Raw genomic sequence first — 10774 nt, 5'->3', positions numbered from 1 at the left:
GCAAACTCTTCAGCACAAACAATTTTTATAGTGGTAGTATTCTTTAGGTTCTTGGGCTTACACTGAATTTTATAAGTCACAGTAAACACAGTAACCTAATACCTTTATAATACTTTGTAAACAACTTACAATATCTCAGCATCCACTCAAGTTACACACATACTGTCAGAAGCATTTTAATCATCTGGCTGAGAGCTTTTGTATGAGGCCAAGTAGTTCTGTCTATCTTACTTGGCTGTTAAGATATTTAGAAAAATGTGAAAATTATATCTATATAAATTAATATCATGAATATAACAGTTAATATCTATTTACCTGTGCTAGACAGAGGTCAAATATTAATGCAGTTCAGTTTGCCATTATGTAAGCTTTAAGATGAAATATTTTAAAACCGTATACATTGCATGCTTTTGGAATTACTGATGCAAATTTGAACAAGTAATATTTGACCCCTAGATGCGTCAACAGGAGTTAACTGCAGATGTACCTGGATGGAATGAGTTAAATATCCCACTGTGACTACTGGTGGTTCCTACTAATACAGAGCTATTTAGCTACAGCAGTTTGACATTTTCTCTGTGACACTGGAAAAATTTTTGGGCAGCATATTTAGATATTCACTTATAAAATGTGTTTAGGGCATACTCTAGATACAATGTTAACCAAATATCTGCATTACTAAACTTCTGGGTAACAATTCTTAGTGATATTATTCTGTTTGAATGTATCATATGCTGGAAAGGATGTATGTCTGATGACTGATTTCTCAGAAACTATTAATTCATTCGGATGAGACCATATGATGGAGTTTCCAAAAACTTGATAAAAAAAAAAAAAAAACACCCCCCCCCCCTCAAATTATATACCAACTACCAGATCGCACTACAGTGAAGAAAAGGGTAAGTTTCCTGATCATCACTGTATACCACAATCTCCATTCCAAAGCTTCGAGTTTTCAAAAACTCGATCATATGGTCTCAACCATATGAATTTCGAGTTTCTGAAAACTCAATCAACTGATAGGGATCCGCTGAAAAACATCACTTTTAGCAAAAATAAATACAGGCTGTGGTGTTGGTGTTACAATCCTAGGTTATATTTATTGTTTTAATGCTTTTTCTATCTGCTGTATGAGAAAAAAAATATTCACAGTAGGCATAACAATGTGAATATTTGTCATGAAATGAGTAATGAACATATGCAGGTTGTCATTTTAATTGATGAAAATTGGCATATGTTTGCTTTAGAAATATTATAACTCAAAGTGTAAACAGAAACTGGGTTGTCATTTTGTCATAAAATATCACAACTATAATTTCATATAATCTGCATTCAAAATTACTTTCTAGTCATAAAAATGTTTAGAAATAAAATATGTGATCATTTTATTTCTGGAATTTATGTCAGCCTTTATACTCATAATCCCTATCGCTGTCCCCAGAACAACCAGTCTCTGACTGGATATACCACTGATGTTTGACTGTGCTATGATCAAGAGGAGTATATTACACCGATAGTAATATATATATGTTTGTTACAAACATCTATAAACATTGCACATAGCAAAATGCAGCTACAGCTGTTTTACTACTGTGATCGACAGACTGTGGGGATTTGTTAAACAGGTGATTATTCTGATTAAAGCTGACAAACTGTTGGCTGTTGGATTCAACTGCAAATACTTATGGACAAGTAGATATGACATTTTAACAAAAGGCTTGAATGCCAGTGTTAATAAGCTTAATATAATACTTAGTGACAAAAAGGTGTATGCAAAAAAGCATGCCCAGGAAGGTCCTGTGTCTGTGAATATGTAAGATTTCTTTATATAGTTTTCTGAAGTAAAAATAAATGTCTTGCGCAGTAAGATTTTGTGATACAGTTTATTAAAGTCCATAGATTTTATACTGTCTTTGCGATGATGTACTTAATTTTTTCCATCAGTTTTGCACTCTTTGTTTTTTAAATGTGTGTTTCTGAATAGTATCCCATATTTCAAATGGACTTGTATACTATTTAATCACATTTTATGCTAAACATTTTAGCTGGATGTTCCCATTTTCAATGTCTGCAGGTTGTGAAGCACAGGTACAGACTGTCCCAAAGGTGGTACAACTGCAATAGCGCTGCAATGGATTAGCTTACACCACCACCCCAGAGCGGCCAGTATTTCCCTGAAAACACCAACCCCGTTGGGTTTTACTGCTTGTGTATTTTATGGATATTTTTAAATTGCTGCACTTTAATATATTGTTGACTTGGGAAAAGCACTGATCCAGATGGACTGTATTCAGGCCCAATCCAAGAAAAGTGAGTACAAAGAAATAGTAAACAAGGAAGCTGGTTACACTATAGAAGAGGAGTCAAAGTAAAACATTACTCTTGTAAAGATATTGTAACAACAACTGAATAAATGATTTTATTTTCCTAATATAAGGCTCAGTTTTGTTAGGGGGTGTAACCTCTTGAAGCCATTGCCATGTCTTTAACATTGAAAGAAATAAAGTTCATCTGTATCTTTAAAATAATCACATGCCTTTCACTTATACTTTTAATAATATGCCACATGACCACACATTTACAACTTAGGAACATTTTAAACACCTTTTTCAGATTGTTTCTACTTTGCCTAGTATTACAGACAACCTCGTGCTTGCCCTGTTTAAAACAAATTAAAAAAAACAGTATCCTGGGTTGTTTCCAAAAGCTTGTAAACCAAAACCAGCAAAGCAAATCCCTACTGTTCAATGATTACTTTGTTGTGTACACTGAAGAATGGCTAGATTACTGACACACTTAAAATATCAGAGTCCAAATTCTTCCACTGGATTGTCCAAATATGAGAAGGCAGTCTCCTAATATGATTGCTTTGTGTCCTTTATAAATGCATGTCATGTGTCTAAAACCACTTAAAGCATTTATAATAAACAAAATACAAGTCTTGCCGGCAGTATTGCTCCCCTCATTACTACAGCAGATACTCATGAATAAACACAAATTTTAAACTTTGGAATAAGCTTAGCCACATTTAGTTATATGAACGAAAATCATCTTAATGCAAAAGACACGTCCATGTTTTCATATGATCACATCACTGAGGTGTACCCATAAGCGCACACACTTTACCCAATGAACAACCTTCTTTGTCACCCTTTCTGTTGACCAACTATTTTCAGCTGCTTCTGCCACTGTGCAGGCCCTGAACAGAATATTGGGAAATGGCCCCTGATGCAATGATCTCCAAAGTGCCCTTAACTGGTTCCCTGCTAAGTCATCTGAGTTAGTCAACTGCACACATGAGGCTTTCAACAGTATCTATTCTCATACTATCACCATTTGAGATTCAGATTTAAGTCCTGTTAAAAGTCATGAAAAGTCTTGCATCCTTTTAGAAAACACACCATGGGTGATGCTAAATACTGAAAATGAAACGCCTAATTCCAAAAGACATGGTATTACTGTAACTGACCAGGTCAGAGATTGCTCTGTAAGCCAGCACAAGTCGCCCCTAAGCAGCCTATATGCTACTGAGTACAGTGACAAAGACTTCAGTTTGTTTCTGTAAGGCATGAGCTGAAGACCATGGATCTTCTTAGTTAAAAATCTCTGGGGTCTCTCCAGTTGCTGCAAGTGTCTGGTACGGTACATACCAAAGGGGGTGCTATACTCAATTGTGGGTCTGATAAGGGATGAGTATAGGAGGGTTATAACCTCTTTTGCTCTTGAGGCTATGCCTTTGCTAATCAAATGTGCTACGTAGAATGCCTTTCTTACTACAGCAGACACATGGTGGTCAAAGTTTAGGTCACAGTCTACTTGTGTGCCCAAATCCCTCACTTCAGTGTTCGTACTTGAGGTATTGTTGTTTATTTGATAGTTAGTAGGGACATTGCTTTTACTGAAGAGGATGATGGATTTTTTTGCATTTAGTTTGAGTCCATGGCTTTGGCACCAATCACTGGTCTGAGCCACAATTGGAGTACACTGATACCATTTGAGGAATCAACAATTGAGACAAGTTTGCAGTCGTCAGCAAACTTGGTCACCCACATCCCCTTTGTTTTGGGCTGAACTTCTGTAAAGTAAATACCAAACAAAAGGAGGCCCAGTATTGACCCTTGTGGAACCCCACTGGTGACAGGTCTACTGGTTGAGGTGGAGTCACCCCACTTTTATAGCATGTGCATGTTTAGTGAGCCAATTTGGAACCCAGCTAACAAAACACTTCTCATAAAAAAAAACATAGTTTTGTTCCAGTTTGATAAACTTTGCTAGGTACCACAAGTCAGCAACAGATTTTTTATCTTAAAACACTCAAATCTCAGGCCTAGGCATTTCATCAGCCACCGTTCTGCTAGGCATCAGCATTCTATGAGTCCATTTTATTTTAATTTGAGTCGCATGCAATCCTGTCCTTTCAGCTAATTTACTCTGAATATATGTTACCCAATCACATCTTTCCACTTTTTTGGGAACTCCAGCAATAAGATTATTATTTCTGATGGGCTCTGCCCTCCTAATCTGTTAGCATTTGTATCTCTGAGTGCATAAATATCCGGTCCCAAAGATCCTCCAACCAGGACTGCAGTTACTCAATGACTGTAGCATATGAATTTACTGCCACCACCATTTCTGTATTTTGACTATATGACAAACCTATAAAGCCATTCACCTTCTCATTGACAGGTCTAAATCCCTCATTGGTCAGGTCTGACCATAAGCAAATCACCCTTGACATCCACATCCCACCCCCACCCCCCAGTAAGGAAACTTCCTTAAAAAACTTCTTCAAAGCCAACTTCAAGCTATTGAAGTCAGAAGTGACAAATTCACAACACCCACGCAGACGGGATCTGGAAGTTTGACTGCAGAATCCTACACTAAGGCACTGTACAAACACATCCACTCGTGCATGAATCGTGCCATCCCAAATAGAACCAAGATGCTCTTCTCCAAAAAAAGGAAGCCAATCTGGTGGTCCCCTGCTATAAACAAATTATACAACAGAAGGAAGAAACTGTTGCAAAAAAGAGGAAAATCCTAGGATGCAAAAAACTCCCTCACCAGCCTCAGTAAGAAGCTGAGATCCCTCATAAAATCCTCAAAAGTTGATTACGAAAATAAAATTGCCAAAGATTCCAAAGATAACCACAAGGCATTCTATAGTTATGTCAAGAATCTAATTGGCAATGCTCAGATCTGCTCTGAGTTACAACAGAATGGCATTAAATATACTGATCCCAAGGACATTGCCAGTATCCTGGAAGATCGATTTAGTGCCAACTTCACCCCCCCTCACCCCCTAAAGGGCCCATCTCAATACCAAAAGGCTGCCAAATTCCGATAATCACAGCCACACAGGTAGAAACCGCTCTCTCCAAAGCTAAGAATACAGCATCCATGGGACCAGATGACATCCCAGGCTGTGTACTACATGAACTACAAAATGAACTGGCACCTCACCTAAGTGTCATGTTTAATCATAGCCTCACCCCAAGCTTCATGCCCACTGAGTGGCGCACAGCTACAATTATCCCGCTCCACAAGGGAGGATCCAACTTGGATCCCGGGAACTACCCTCCCATCAGTCTGACAAGCCTGATTTGCAAGGGAATGGAACGCATTATCATGGAACTTATAAACAAAGACATGGGCAACCTTCAAACACTGGACCCACCCAGTTTGGGTTTGTGAAGGGCCGATATTGTCTCCTGAATCTGATTGACTTCTTCGAATCAGTCTCCAGAGCTGTGGACGAGGGTAAGGCAGTCCACGCAGCCTATCTGGACCTCGCCAAGGCCTTTGACACCATCCTCCCACTCTGGAATCATAGATAAACTTACTAAGCTGGGTATAAATCCCTACGTCACTCGATGGGTTGCTAACTGGCTTACTGACAGAACCCAGACAGTAAAAGTAGCCAACTCCAAATCCAGCTCCAGACAAGTGACAAGTGACAAGTGGAGTACCTCAGGGTTCAGTCCTGGGACCACTCTTGTTTGGCATCTACTTCTCTGAAGTACAGGCCAACACTAAGGGACTCTGGCTAACAAAGTTTGCAGATGACTGCAAACTGGGAGCCATTACTGAATCCCCAAATGATGTGGATATTCTACAAAAGGGCCTTACAGAAACAGATGCTTGGTGCCAGAGCCATGGGATCAAGCTTAATGCCAAGAAATGTATAGTTATCCCCTTTGGAAAAAAACATGTACCCATGAATTACCACATAGGCGGCAGGACACTAAACATCGAAAGTGTGATGAGAGACTTAGGGACACAGGTGGACAGTGGTCTCACTTTCGATAACCACATTGCCACAACAGTCAGGAAATCGTTCTATGTGGCACACCTCATCACTAAGGGCTTTTCATCCAGAAAAAAGGAGGTCATTGTCCCACTGTACTCATCCCTTATTAGACCCATTATAGAGTATAATGCCCAGTTTGGTATGTACCTCACAAGACATCTGCAACAGCTGGAAAGGCCACAGAAATACCTCACTAAAAGAATCACAGGCCTAAAGCAGATGCCATATACTGACCGTCTAAAAGAACTCCAGCTATACTCTGTGGCATATCGTCTACTCAGAGGTGACCTCTGCGTAACATACAAGGCCATGTCAAACCCTGAGCTGTTGGACATGCTCCACTTAAAGAAATCCCAATCCCTCAGAGCCACACGCTCCAGAGATCTAAACCTTGTCATCACAATGAACAAAACATGCTGGAGGGATAGGTTCCTGACCCAGAGACTCCCCATACTCTGGAATAGACTGCCCATACATATCAAGCAGAGCGCCTCATTGGCCTCTTCAAAAGGAACCTTGATGATTGGATGGGAGATAGGAAATTCACCCTGAGGATCATGTCAGGCTAGACAGGGGCCTGGAGAAGTAAATATTGTGGGAAGAAATATCCAGGGAATTGTTATGGCTAGGCTTGCATAGGCCCTAGGGCCGATAGCCTAGTACCATCCTATGAACCTATGAACAGTTCCTATAAAAACTGAATACTTTTCTCATATGCATACACATGGGTTATACTATTTATTCACAGTTAGTGATAATATCCTCACTTTGCATTTACCAGGTAATTCCCAGTACTGCATGTTTCATATAATAGAAGCTAGAATCTTTTGCCAGTGGCAAATAATATATATGTTACATTTCCATTGAAATAAATCGTTGATGCATTACTGTCTGGCTCCTGTTGTCTTAGCAGGTAATTCCCAGTACTGAATATTGATACAATATAATCAGTAATATTTTTCTACTCACAATCTAAGTCATTTCATCACTAAAGAATAGCCTTTGGTGTGCTACTATCTGTCTGCAAGATTACCCGGCAATTTACTCTCCTCTGCATTTGCCACATTATACATACGAGATACTTATTTAAATTTGCATACATTAAATTGTCTATCTGCACTAATCCTGGGTATTAATTATTATTAAAATATATCACTCAGCATACCTACAGGGCAGGGTACAGTGCTCATATAGCAACAAAGCTAATTGCCTATATTATTTCTTGTTGGAATAAAGGACTAGATGTAGTGGCTATTTTCTTCTGAAAAGTGTTCAATCAACTGAATCAAACATACTACTAGACTAACCTAAACAAAACTGGAATGGTATAACCGCTTATCAAAATGCATTAATTTACCCGAATGATGGAAACTTGTCCCAGATCTTTACTTCACAATCACAGGTGTGCTCAAAGTCAAGTATAGGATCCATGCTTTTAGCTTTATTCACAAATAATACAGATCAATATACAAACTGCAGCTAAGCCTGTATGCTGATTAATTTATTGTCGTCATATACCAAACTAAATACTGTGACTCTCAAGAAATAATTTCAAAAATATATGTGTACATTTTTCTTGCCAGTATATACATTATTTTATGAACATAAAAAGACCAACAACGGGAAAACAGGAAGAAAGCAAAAAAAAAAAAAAAAAAAAAAAGTGAAGGCATATCCCTTCAATATCTCTAATAACTGAATTTCTACAATGCTGGAAATACACCGAAAAAACAAATAATAGTTTTTCATGCACAAATGAAACAAACCATCAAAGGTTTAAAATGTAAGTTATAAGTACTGCACAGGGTAAAATCACTACTAAAATTTGACATGTTAAATTTCAGTTGTTCCTCTTACCCAATGCACTTTATGGTGCACTTGTCATGGAAAATCTTAAAAAACAAAAAAATAAACTACACGGCAAAATAGAAATGACCAATTAGATGTATGCACTGTTATACAACATAGTGATGTATTAAGGAAAGTCAACATAAAAACTAAAGTAAGGTATTTCTGACTCGCCTTTTCTTATTAGCTGCTTCAGAAAAATCTGTGCTATGACCTGTTGAGCTGAGTTGTGGTAAAGACCCATGAGTGAACTCTGGTCAGCTAGTTAGAATTTAAGCACAGGACTCCTCAACATAGGAGTTAAGACTCCCAACCATTATTATCACAAACGTAAACAATTCTCCCATGATCAATACTAGTTTAATAGCACCCCGATACACTTAGAACTGCCATAACTTTTATTGTACTATGAGAGGTATCATTTAACTAGTCTATATTACATAACTGAAAATTAACTTACTCGAACTGGATTTAATATCAAAATTCACTTAATCGAATTTGGTCTTGTGGGGGACTTACCAACTGAGATCGCACTACAGTGGGGAAAGGGCACATTTTCCAATCTTCACTGTACCACAATCTCACTATCAAAAGCTTGATGAAGTGACTTTCGATATTAAATCCATTTCGAGTAAGTTCTTTTTTGATGATGTAATCTAGACCCCATTTAACAGTTCTGCATGTATATCTGAGTCATTTTTCTGTCCTTTTTTTATACCATTACTAGGATACACTACTTGTAAGTGTCTTCAGCTGCAGACACAATTATTAGTTTAGTATACAGGATACAAATGCACTGTAAATAAAAAAAAAAATTAATAACTACAGAAACTGTTCATCCACAAAGTAATACTTCGCTCCTCCTAGACCTGCAGTTTATTCTAATAGTGTCATTAACTTCATGTTTATCTGCGCTACATACAGACGATAACTCTAAAGATTATAAAGAAACTCAGTTTGCAACTGATCAATTAACCTTTTAGTTAAAATTCGCTTCTACTGAAGATGAATTTGCTTTATAGGAAGAGCATGCACCTTAACATTTGTTTACTGAAATACTTTGAAAGGTCAGATGTTAAGGACAGCTTGTTTCACTAGTGGTGACGAGTGTATGCATCATACACTCCACTGAAACAAGATTTTATACATAGAGGATATTGGGATTCAGAAATGAATAAATCTATTGAAGAACGTAAGGAGAACAGGGACAATCAAGCTAAACTATTTTTCTTGTAAGGAACATATTATTCTTTTCAAAAAAAGATGTGACTATGGAAACACTGGTCCACAGAATAAGAAGATAAATAAGTAATTTTCCCCTTATGTATGCTAGTAATGTTACCAGAGTTTGTGACACTATTAGATGTTACTGGCAGATGCATCAGCCAATGATCAAGCTAGAATTTTTATAGGATATAAGCCACCTTTTGCATTCAGGAATAAGTCCAGCTTGCTTTGCTATAAGTCGAATTTTTACAGCATGCCTAGATTTAATAAACAAGGGACTTTTAAATGCAATAAATGCAATTATTGTAAATATATATTGAAAACAGATGTGTTAAACACCCAGCTACGAAAAAGTGCTATCTTCACTACTTTTGCCAATTGCAGTATGAAACATTCAGTTTATACTGCAGTATGCAGCAAATGTAATGTGTTTTATAAAGGCAAAATTGACAGATCACGTACATGAACATCTACATGGTATGTATATATATATATATATATATATATATACACACACATACACACACACATATTTATATATATATATATATATATATATATATATATATATAAATGTGGTATACATAATGCCTTATTTAAGCATATGTATACTGCATAGTTGAAAAAAAAAAATTATGATGTTTTAAGTTTTATTTGAAAATCCTAGGGGAGGGAATATTAAAAATATCACTGAAAGTTGTGGATCTGATTGGATGACTTAACTAAATTTGACTTGTTCATCTGGTTTGAACTAAAGTTACAGTCTTAAATCAAAATTAGTTAGGAAGAAGTTAACTCACTGAAATGTGTTTAATTATTTGATTATACACTTAATTGGTTTGATTATGTGACTATTCTATAAACTTTTAAAACCACACTGTGTGGATGTGTGCTGTGTAATTTAAAAAAGTGTTATTTTGAATGCAAAATCTCCTGTTTCTTAATTAAAGTCTCTCTTAATGTTTCCATACATGTGTTTTTGGATTTGTGTCATATTTGATTGGCTATCATCTGGTGGATTTACTCATTTTTCTGTCTTTACTGTTGTACAAATAATCTACTTACCCAGCAAAGATACATCTAACAGATACACAAAATCAACATATAAATAGACAAGAGACTTAAATTGCCTGATATGTACCATTTGGCAATGTATCAAAATAAGGTAAGAAGGCATTAATTCAAAGGGTCAAAATTGTTGCACTGATAAGTATACATAGAACAGAAATGTTTGCAGGGACAGGAATTTCAAAGAGGATGCCACTGCTCTGGAACAGATTCCCCATCCAAGTAAAACAAAACTCAACACTGTTCTCATTCAAGTGCATCTTGGATCTATGGATTGGTAATAGAAAATGTACTGTACCCAAGGACTATCTCTGTACTACC

Source organism: Protopterus annectens, chromosome 15.part0 (assembly GCF_019279795.1).
Source record: "Protopterus annectens isolate FY-2018-M chromosome 15.part0, PAN1.0, whole genome shotgun sequence".
Lineage (NCBI taxonomy): Eukaryota > Metazoa > Chordata > Ceratodontiformes > Protopteridae > Protopterus > Protopterus annectens.
Note: the sequence above shows the minus strand (reverse complement) of the source record.